This window comes from Falco naumanni, chromosome 7, assembly GCF_017639655.2.
Source record: "Falco naumanni isolate bFalNau1 chromosome 7, bFalNau1.pat, whole genome shotgun sequence".
Classification (NCBI taxonomy): Eukaryota; Metazoa; Chordata; class Aves; order Falconiformes; family Falconidae; genus Falco; species Falco naumanni.
Window position 1 is genome coordinate 70,630,226 of NC_054060.1, and position 11,470 is coordinate 70,641,695.

General features: G+C 49.8%; 1 long non-coding RNA gene across 1 annotated transcript; it reads right to left on the reverse strand.

The window, feature by feature from the left end:
* Positions 1 to 1,961: 1,961 nt before the first annotated feature.
* On the reverse strand, positions 1,962 to 5,561 carry LOC121090855. Its single transcript, XR_005828753.1, has 3 exons — positions 5,071 to 5,561; positions 4,681 to 4,787; positions 1,962 to 2,151 (listed from the first exon to the last, which is right to left on the reverse strand). It is a non-coding gene; the product is annotated as an uncharacterized LOC121090855 (long non-coding RNA).
* Between the last annotated feature and the right edge of the window lie 5,909 nt (positions 5,562 to 11,470).

Below are 11,470 nucleotides of genomic sequence, written 5' to 3' on the forward strand. Positions count from 1 at the left end.
CCTTTTGCAGTCCTGGGGTCAATCAATTAGTGACTGCCTAGGGAGAAGCTTAATTAGGCTCAGATAACACAACAGAGGTTTCATCCCCTTGCCCTCCCTCTATACACATCCTCCTTTACACATCTGGGTAAAAGCTTCGCTGCAAAGCCTGGAGAGAGCAATTGCTTCAAGCATAGAGTACCCAAGAGCACATCTGAGCTCCCGAAAAGCATTGCAAACTCTTGCATCATGCAGACGCAGGAGAAGCCAGAGCGGCGAGGAAGTGAGAAGATCCACTCTGGCAGCCACTGCCACAGGGATAGTGTGTCACTGGGAACAACAAAAGGTGTTTTTACTGAGGAAACGTGGTGCCACGAGTTGTTAATCTTCTCGCAGAGGCAGAAATCCTAGCGCTGCTCTGATGGGGCTGCTCTTGCAGCAGGAGCGAGCCAGCCATTCAGGACTAGTCTGACAAATCTGGCTCCAGCTGCTCGGCTTTATTAACGACAGAAGCCCTCGAGGGGTGGGATCCAGAGGCATCACAGAGATTTTTTTCCCCTTCCCTAAGCACAAAAGACAGAAGTGGAATGTAGCTGAGGAATGCTTCGCCCTTGGAAGGGATGTAATAAATCTTCTTGGATGTGATATTTGGTTTATTTTGTGGGAGTCATTCAAAAGGAAAATGTAGATTGTGGGGCTTAGAGCTCAGCCTATGCTGGCAAAGGATCCCCGACAAAGAATGTCCATTGGCAGGGAATTTCCTGACTTTGCAAGTGAGCAAACGCCTCTTTTTCGGTTACTCTAAAAGCTGTCTTGCTATTATATAAAAGGTTGCTATAAGGCAGACTGCGATCAGTTCTTCTCCAGATCCACCAGAAGGAGGACAAGTAATAATTAGCCTGATTTGCAGGAGGAAGGATCCGGGCTGTACTCAAGAAAGTGCTTTTTTTTTTCCAAGGAAGGTCTCCTGGGCCGCAGGGGGCTGCTGGGGAGGCTGCGGCGTCCCCATCGCCAGAAGGATTTCACGCACGCGTCAGGCACTGCTCCTGGGTGACTCCACCTCGGCGAGGGGGGGGATGGCTTCAGACACTTCCTGAAGTCCCTGCCAGCCCTCTGGTGATTATTACTGTACGATTATTATTTAACAGTGGGAGTGCTGCCTTTGGGAAAGGGGCTTAAGAAGGATTCTTCCTGCGCTGAAGGCCACCGGACATGGGGATAGCTTAGCAGGCAGAGGCCAGGAGAACAGAAGGGAGCTGATGTGCGGGTGGACTCGGTTTGCTGCAGCAGCATGGCACAGAAAAAGCCCAAAGGTGACTGTGGACCTACCGCAGAGCAAGACGAAGCCAGGCTCACTGACAGAGGTGGGCAGGGAGGAGGCAGGGATGCCCTGGGGGTCTCCGGTCTACCAGTGAGCTCCTTGGGGAGGCCATGGCAGAGGCCGGCCGGATGGCAGTAAGCCATCTGGGAACCCTAAGCCGGGTTTAAAACGGACCTGGCTGGAAGAGGAGCAGACTGCATGGAGCCAACCACAGCTGCCTGCAGCGGTTCCAGCCTTAAGGGAATCACCACAGTGGAAGGTAGAGGGGGCTACCAGCCGTTAGTGGTAGACACGCTGGTTTTAAATGCATAGACTTAGTTATTGCCCGTGGTGGGAAAGCCCCAGCTATAAAAAGCCTGAAGCCCTTCCACCTGCGGAGCTGCCACGAGAGCTGCAGGACGCTTGGGAAGAGGTGTAAGTGCGGTCCCTATGCACACTCGGTGAGCCCCGCCGTGAAGCCCAGGCCCTGCCCAGGCCGTGCCCTACGGGAAGCAGTGGAACGGCACTGACAGGGCCACAGTTCCGAGGGTCAGCCACACTGGCCGTCATTGTGCCGCTCTGTCCATCCTCCAGAAATGTCACTCCGTCAGGTTACTGGAGTTTCTCCTTTCTTGTGTGGTTGTGAGAACAGACGAAAAAAAAGATCCCATTAACGAGGAGGTGTTTGTTAAGATTTTAATTTCCTAGAAAAGGAAGCATGTTTGCAGTGCTCAGTGGAGGGGCTAAGGCCCCCCCAACAGATTTTAAGCGAATCCTTCATGTCATTGCCTGCCATTGTCACCTGCTGGAAATTACATGTTTTCAGTGTTTCCTTCCTTGTCAGGGAACACAAGTATCTTCTGTTCCGCACCCTGTGTTTTCACATCAGAGGAGGTGCCTGTGTTAGTGACCTTATCAAGAAGTTAGCAATCTTGGGTTATTACCAGGGCTGGACTAAGCACTTTGCTGCTGTTATCATCACTATTGATTTTACATTTATAGAGAGCTGCAAATTTACACAGTGCTTAATAAACACAAAGTTTCCTGGACTGCAGCTAGTGATTAGGAGAATTGGGAGGCCTTCATTTTTTTTAAAAAACAACACAATTAAAAAAAAAGAAACAACCAACAATTACATGATATTTCTGTGTTGTTTTTTCCACTACGGTAAGAGGCTTAAGATTAGAGGAGTTGCTGCCACACTCCTCTATGGCCACACGCATCAGGACACTGTGAGAGCTAACAGATCTAACATCCTCCTGGGCAGAATGGCAATTTTATACCAGTTATCCCACTGATGTCACCCAAAGTTTTGGACAGACAAATCCAAAACCTGCTGGGTAACAAGTGAACCAGCAGAAGTCCTTGGGTTCTGCTCCTGCTGTGCCCCTTAAGCTCTCCAAAGATGCAGCATTTTCCTCCTGCAAGAGCAGGGCTGTGAGTTTTGGACCAGGATATGGGATATCTCTGGACTGAGGTATCTGCGAGCAGGGAAGTCAAGTAAATGTAAGATAGGCAAATTAATTCAATCAGGGCACAGCACCGTTATCAGCACAAATATTTTGACTCTGGACAAATTATTTGTTCATCAGCTTAAAAATGAAAACCTTTTGGCTTAAATCTTTGTGGGTGTTTAAAGAATATTTTTTTCTAAAGGGACCTCTGAGAGCAGGATGAACGTTCCCTGTCCCCTCCACCGTACATCCAAAAGTATGGCTTTGTGCAACACCTTGCCACAGAGAGACTCAAAAGAAAAAAAAAAGGAATGGCAAACAACCATGGGGACAGGGAGGCTGGAAGATGCAAGGAAAGAGTGGAAGTCATTGGCCTTAAAGAAAGGGAAATCTGCTGAATCCAAACAATCTCTGATGAATTAAAGAGGGAGGTTGAACAACTCCTGGAAGAAAGCACTGGGTTAGGCCTCAGGAGATCTGAGTCATCACATATTAGTGCTCAAAGGGGACTAGAAACAGCATCGAGGTTAAGCCCTGTGTTTGGGAAGCACTCAGGAAAGTGGAAACAAATGCCTGTAGGTGACTTTTGGGAAAACCAAAACAAAGCAAAAAAGGCTTTAAATGCAGAGATGACATGTGCCAAGGCTGTGCTATGGCAGAAACTATGTCAGGAAAGCCCATGAGATACATGCTCCCTGGAGGTGGCAATATCCTCCAGGAGTTTGGCTCCTCCACTGAGAGTTCTGTCTTCAGCTCCTCACAAGGAGTTAAAAGTTCTGCCATTCTTCACTCAGTGCTTTTGCTCTGGAGATCTGGCTGTAAATCGAGGCACACCGCTCACGCAGTTTACCTTGGCAGGCTATAAACATCCTACCGCTGGCTACAGGGTGTGGCCAAGTGCGCCCAGGCCCTTTCTGCACAGCTTCTCCATAGCCTCTAGAGGTTGGCATGGACAAATGGCCCAGCCTTGGAAAATATTACCACCTCCCAGAGAATGCTGGTTCTGAGCTGTACCCAAAGGAAGCCAGGCTGCACTCGGGGAAAACTTAATGAATGGCTGGGTGAAACTCCCTGGTCTCTACACACGGATAGAAGCAGAAAACTTAGCGTTTGAGACGTTCACCTGAGAATATTCCCTTACACCTTAGCCCCTACTCTATGCTTTCACCGGTACTTGCCTATATGCCACAAATACAGCGTCCCCTGATTTATATTTTTGGAGCGCTGGGCATGTGCGGATGTAGCATATTTACTTGCCTGTCTCTTCCACCAGACTATCCCCAAATACCTGGCAAGGCATTAACGGCTTGAGGCTCCAAGGTCCCGCAGCAGTATTTTCCTACCAAGTACTGCTTCTAATGAGAAGGACCCTGAAGCAGGTTTGAAGCCCCTTGGCCTTACTTCAGGCACACCCAAGCGCAGCTCCGCAAAGCCATCTGCCCAGATAGCTTCCTGAACCTCTCATGCAGAGGCCAAAGGCATTCTGTCCAGTTCTACGTCATGATCACACAGGGAATTACATATTGTTCTAAATATTAATTTTTCCTCTGTATGCTACTGCAGATCTTAGCAAAACAATCGTGAGGGCTAAGCCACGGTGATTCTGCTGTGCACAATGTTATTGTGGAGTCCTTGCCAGCAGTCCCCACAGAACATTTCAACTTCACTTTAACCCACCATTGCTCCATCTGTATCTCTCAATGCATCTGCCACGCACATATAATGTGATTCAATTTGATCTCAGAGTTTTTCTACATGGGCCAGTAGATATCGGAGTCTGAGTATATGAGTTATTTTCAGCTTGTCTGTGACATCCAATTCCACCCACCAGGCTTGCAGAGATATATAAATTATGGAAGTGTCTAAAATAACAGGCCCCGAGGAAACATCTGTCACCTCCAGAAGCTTGTGAGGGAGGCAGATGAAGCATTCAACTCAGCAACTTACTGAATTTTCTTTTAGCTCCGAGAAAGCAGAGAGCAGCAAGTCTTTCTGACACAGCCCAGATGCCTTGGCAGTTAAGATTTTCACATTGCCTTCACACTGCATTTGACCTGTAAACGTAACGCAGAGATGCTCAGCAATTTGGATGACATTTGTGCCGCCTTCACCTTTACCTTCAAAAGGAATGGATTGCTTCAATTTCTTTTTGTTTCTGCCTATTTCTTTGCCAAAAATGACTGGCTGGTCAGCCCTTTGCACCCAGTCTCTTAATCAACGGAACACAGAACTTGCTGTGCCAGAACCTACTGGTGGCTGCTCAGGTCCTGTATCCTGCCACCTCCTGTGCTAGTGAAGCATGTGGGCCAGAGACTTCCATATCCTACAGCTATGCACCTTTTTACATGAAAAATCAGGATGAGAGCTGAGAAGTTAATTTTCATTCTCTCTCTCCTCCCTTTTGAAGTGATCTCATCGTCTCTCATGGCCCCCAACGCCACTCATTCTTTGCTGCTCTTCGTAGTGGAGAAAACAGCAACGGAGCACCGGAAGAAGAAAAGTAAAAAGGCAAATTACACGGTACGGAGTGCTACTTATAGGGCGAACACTGGCAATCTGTGAAGCATGTACGTTTTGGAAAAAGAAAAGCAGAAGACAGATGGTGCTGCTCTCCTTCAGCTGGTAGAGGCAACCACTGGAGGCGAAGCAGGGGCTGGAGCGAGCAGGATCCACCTTGGCTCACCACACTCGCCCGCCCCTGCCCCAGGCACCCATTCGACCTGGCCCGGACCCACAAACGGGGCAACGGGCAAACCTAGGCCCTTCCCACCCCACCTGCTAAGTATTTACGTTGCGGTGTGTGGAAGTGTGACAGGGCGGGCGGGACACCGGGCTCTGGCCCTGCCAACAGGCCAGACCCCCCAGGCCCGACCCCCCCCCCCGCCGGCAGCACCGCCGGCGCCGCCTCGGCTCGGCTCCCGGGGGCCGCCCACCGGCGGGCCGCCCACCGAGGACCCCTGCAGCCGGCCACAAAGCCAGGGCGCCCCAGCCTACCGCCGGCTCCCTCAGCCCCCGGGCCGCCATGAGGGGACGCACCGCCCCCGCCCGCCCTGACGCCGCGGAGGCGCTGCGCGCGCAGCCCCCGGCCCGGCCCGCGCCGGCGCTGCCCCCTGGCGGCGGGCGGGAGGTACTGCCGCCTCCGTGTCTGTGCCCGTGTCGGTGTCCGTGTTCCTGTCCCCGTCCATTTCCGTGTCCGTGTCTGCGCCGCGGGCGCTGAGCCACCGCCGAGGGTGTTTCGGCAGATGAAGCGAGGGACCCGCTCCCTGCAGGTGAAAGCAGGAGGATTCCCTCCCCCGGCTTATTTCACGGCCCCAGACGCCATCGGTGATTTTTGAGGAAAGTTTGCGCGATTTCTAGTAAAAATCCGCTGGTATTTAACGTCATTTTAGTCAGAAAAAACCCCAAGAAACAAACACCACCAGCCCGGAGCCAACCCCCCTGGCGCTGCGGTACCCCATCACCGGAGGACGATGACCACCCCGAGGCGGGGGCTGCCCGCACCCCGCGCGGCCGCCAGGGGGCGCCGCCGCCGCGGCCAAGGCGGAAGAGGGCGGAGCCGCGGCCGCCGCCATCAGCTGGGGCCTGCCGCCCTGCGCGGCCGCGCCTCGGGGCGAGAGGGGCTCGGGTACCATCTTATTTTTACACATGTATAGTTTTTTGTTGTTTTTTTTTTTTTTAATGAGGGGATCGGTCCTGTAAGGGTGCGCCGCCTGCATTAAGGCCGGGATGAGCGTTTTTCTCCTGAGCGCCCGAGGCGTTCAGCTCGGCGCCTGGGCATTAACCCCGCCGCAGGCCCGGGCCCGCCTGGGCCCCCCCAGCGGGGAGTGCTGCCCCCTCAGCGGGGAGTGCTGCCCCCCCAGCGGGGGATCGCTGCCCCCCCAGCGGGGATCGCTGCCCCCCCAGCGGGGAGTGCTGCCCCCCCAGCGGGGGATCGCTGCCCCCCCAGCGGGGAGCGCTGCCCCGGCCCCCCCACCCCGGCCCCTCAGAGCAGCGCCGTGGTAGAGGAGGCCTCGAATACTTGTCCAGGCCTAGGGACCGACTGCATCGCCAGCATAACATTTCCTGGTTTTACTAAGCCGTCCAAGAGGGGAGTTTTCCTTGGGGGATGGAGGGCAGAGGTGATGCTAAAGCTGCCTCTTGTAGTGAGGGGCTTTGCATAGATCCTACCCGTCTTCGTCTCACTGCACTGGTACGTGAGCACCAGCCTCATCCAGATGCCAAGACAGGTCCAAGATGTAAATCTGGAGGAAGATCTTGAAGGAAGAGAGAACCGTGGATGGCAATTAGCCATCCAAGCTGGCTGTTCCCTACTGAATAAAGCTGACTCTAACTCAGATGTCACAGCAGTTCATATGGTAGAGCTGGTTTTCACTGACAGCTTGGCTACTGACCGGTATGTTGTGAGCAGCGTGACATTTCATGCCAACTACAAACTCTGAGAGGCTGGGGAAAGACCCGGGCACTGAACCCCCAGTGGCTGTGGCTATACTGGTAGGAGTTGCTAGCTGGCAGCTGGCTCCAGTCTGTCCCCACCACCCTGGCAGCAAGGTGGCTGTGCAGTGAGCAGTGCTCGTGCTCACTGTGCGCCAGTATGTTGATGGTGTCATGTCATCTGTTCCCTGCAGGAGCCTGGGGTTGCAGTGCAAAGGGATGGGATAAGCAAGGAATTAATTCTTTCCACTTTTGCAGCCTTCTGACTCATGTTCTGAATTCTGTGAAACACCTACCTTTTGCAAAACCACTGAGTACTTGAAACAAAATCCAAACAAAGCTAGGAAACAAAGGAGAAGTGCAGGGTTAACCCAGGTTAGCTCCCCGCCCTTGTAAAAACTGGGAATAATAAAGGGGTTCATAGCACTTGGCTAAAGCAAAAAACTCTGTACTCAAGAAGTGATCAAACTTATAACAGGTAGTAGATAATGATGAGAACATGGAAACTTTCACAGGCATTAATGTCCTTGCTAACAGCAGACCAAACTGGCAAATATATATATAAATTTGGCAAATTGATGTAAACGGTAGCAGATCACCTTAATCGGATAGAAGAAGGAGATGCATAAGGACATCCTTACAGATTCTTCACACGTGCAAGAGCTGATTGCCAGTGCCATTGCTGTGTCAGTATCTTTAATGTTTTATCTTTGATGTTGGCTCAGCACACTCTAGGACCTGCAGTTTCTGCATAGAAGCAGCTCCTTAGGCTGCCTCGGGCTGCCAAGCTGTCTCCAGGTCATGCAGAGGAAGGAACATCCACAGAAACATGAGTGGAAATCAGTGGAAAATCTATAAAGGGATGGTAACTTAGGGAAGGTCTGCTAGAAAAAGGGGTTCAAAATGTGCCAGTGAAGCGAGCATGCTAAGTTTGTGTATTGTATTTGGTAGGAAACTATAAAAGAAAATTGTCTGTGGACCAAAAGGACAGAAATACAAAAGATTATAAAAAGCATGTCAGGGCTGAGCTGTCTGCTTCACAGAGGGCATGGGCAGAGCTTTCCCAGCCACAAGGCACAACAGAGATGGCAGTGAGGTACAGCAAGCTGGGTATCAGACACGGAAGACTTCAGTCTGAAGTCTAAATCACGGGCATGTGAGCTGATGATGTGAAAGAGTGAGCCAGGAAGCTGCTCAGGAGCAGCTTGTCCTGGAGCAGTTCACCGAACATGCTACCCCTTTTAACAGATCTTCAGCAGTCACTTTCTCTCGCACATACAGCACGTGCTTATTTAAAAGGGGAAATATCTGGACAACTGGCCAGTTCTTCAAGAGCGGGCAACTAAGTTCAAACAAGTTATATACTGAATAAAGATGTAGATTCCACTGAGCTTCTAGTGACTGCAGATTTTGATTTGGTTAAGAAGGAGCCGAATCAGAGTCTGGAGATATTTAGCACTGGAAGGTTTTTTTTCTGCCTACCACAACACCTGATTACTGTTTCTGATATTACCATCTGCTTTAATAAGCAAATTCCCTCAAACAGCAGTCAGCCCTAATAAATCCTTCTTCTGTTCCCTTCTCCTTGGCCACATATCGCTTACCGTGCTAAGTGTTAAATGGCTCCTGGAAAGTGCGAAGAGGGTGTTGTGAAAGGGCTAAGCCGAGTTTCACAAACAATTTCCTGTACGGAGAAATACTCCCATTGCTAGGGTGGTGCCGGGAGCCCAGCAACAGTCTGGTTGAAGACCCTTGTTTTGACAAGGCTGGAGAACTGAACTTCACAGTTGCCTTCTTAAGATAATTTAAATGAGACATTTTTACCTTGTGGAAGTGAAGTGTTTTTGACTCGAACTGAAATAAACCCACTGGATACTTAGAAATATTTGATGAGATCAGTGTGTTCCCGCTAACCAGGTCAAATTCATCTGCTCTGCCTGCTCCACCAAAACCACCTCAGCCAGCAATCTCAGCACTCGATAATTCTCAGAAGTGAAGAGCGGTTCCTGGAAGGATAGGGGAGGAAAGCCCCAGGCCCACTGTTCCCGACGTGAACTTGGCTTCTGAAGCCCCAGCCAAAGTCAAGAAGAAACCCAAAGCATCCATCCTGCAAAGAACCGCTGAGGCGCCAATGCCAATTCAAATGTTCCCCAACTAATCGCCGTTGTCTGGCCATGGGCAGAGAATAAAATGGACCGAAGTTTTTTATCTTCTCCAACAAATGGCAGCATGTTGGGGCCACCAACAAGCACTAGCCAGTGTATAAACTTCCACCTGCAAGTAGAGGAGAAGCTTCACCATATGAGAAGCTGCTTATTTGCAAGAACATTTCAGGAAGAGTAGACAGGGTGTTTTATGTGAAGCAGTTTCCCCAGGTGAACCAGCTCAGCCTGTGGTTGCAGCTTATTTATCTGCTTAACTGTTGGAAGATCTTGTCCTGTGTGCCCATGAATTGGGATCACAAGACACCTCTTTGCCCCCTTAGTCGCTGTCACATGGGAGATGTCTCGTTATGCTGGGCTGTGGCACGTGGATTTCATCCAGTGAGTGCTGGCATGGACTGGCTTCCAGCCTGAGTAAGCAGCCACTCTGTGACTAATGGGTAAAGTTGCTTGTTTTAACTCTAACCCAAAAGGTTTGCAAAAAAAGCCCCATCTTCCATTAGTATTTATTTTGTTTCTTTTGTAGGGTGCTTCAGATGCTATGAATTTCTGCATAAAATGGATGAATTATCATGAACACTGAGGGCTGCTTTGCTAATTGTTTTAATTTTGCAATTAAATTTTTGCAATTAAATTACTGCAGGTTAGATGCTTGCTAATACATTTAAATCAGTCCAATGAATTGGTTTTTTATACTAACAACACATTTTGAAAGCACATGTTTCCCTTAAGAAGCATAGCATCTGTAACTGTTTTACTGAGCTATTTGTGTTCGGAAATGTGTGTATTACAAAAAAATGCCACAGAGCCTGTTATGTCCTATGTAGTATTTGCCGTGTAAGCTACTTATAAGGCAAGTTATTTATAAGGGAAGTCATTCATAAGGAAAGTTATTTATAAGGAAAAGCCAGGCTCGTTATCTCATTTTACAGTTGGAGCTGTTGTGACACGGGGACAGGTGAAATGGTTTCCCCAGTGTCATGCAACAAGTCCAGTGAGTCCCAGCTCCCGCTACCTGCCCATCCAGCCCTCTGCCTGCTGAGCCACACGCTCCTCCACGGAGCTATTTGGTCTTCTCCCCCCACTCCACAGCAAGGAGTTCAGTTTTGTTGCATCCTACCAGTTACAGTCAATTGCAGAGGACACAGCTTCCTAAGTAACGATGGATCTCCACAGAGCTTCCCAACTTCCCAACTTTTACTAGAACCCTATGTTCTAGTTTCAAGACCAATATACATCTGTTAATCCCATTTCATCCAAAAGAAAGGAGACATTAGTCACCAGATTTGGCCAGTGGAGGTTAGCAAACCTGTATTTGCCACTCACCATTGGCTATGTTTCCTTCTCCAGGTCAAGAAACGGGGTGAAAAACTCACTGGGTTCCAGAATTGTTCTGCGGTTTTGGTTGGTTTGTTTCCTCAATGAAATTCAAAGCTCTGGTATTTAAAGAAAGTGCAGCCAGCTCTAGGGAGAATTGAAAACGCGGAGGAAAAAATTGTCAATTTTTTTCCCCAGTTAAATCACAACAGAGACTAGCAGCTACTGAAACGCAAAATGTCCACATGGATATAAGCAGACAAGCAGAGACTGCCTGCACTGACAAGGGCTTAGGCACTTTATATTGCCTCTGGGAAGCCTCCCGGGATCTCCTCACCAAGATGTTCAGAAACAGCTCAACAGGAGAGGCCGGGAACATAATTCATGGCCTTTTTCCATCAGCTGCCACAGGGTTTCTCTGTAATTTGGCAGGTAGGAGGAAGCTGCTCTGCTTTCACTGTCAAATTAGATGTTGGTATCTGAGGGCTTTACAGCAAAATAAGTCATTTTGTCTTCATATCTGGGGTGGCACAGTTCAGTTGCGGCCACCCTGAGCAGGTGCCTTGAGCTTGTTTCCGTTGGCATCCTACATTTGCTGCCCACTGGCAGGCCTGACCATACCTACAGAATCCCCAGAAGAAGTTGGTCCCAACATGAAGAACACTGTGCACAGCCACCTTAGTAGCTCCACAACTTCGTTCCCTTATGCCTAAATACCAGGGCATCTTCCCCGGGTTTCTGTTTTGAAGCAGAAACCTCTTCTTGTCCCACTCCCAGCAGTCAGTGAGAACATTTCATCTCCACAAGCCAACGGTTACCACATCATT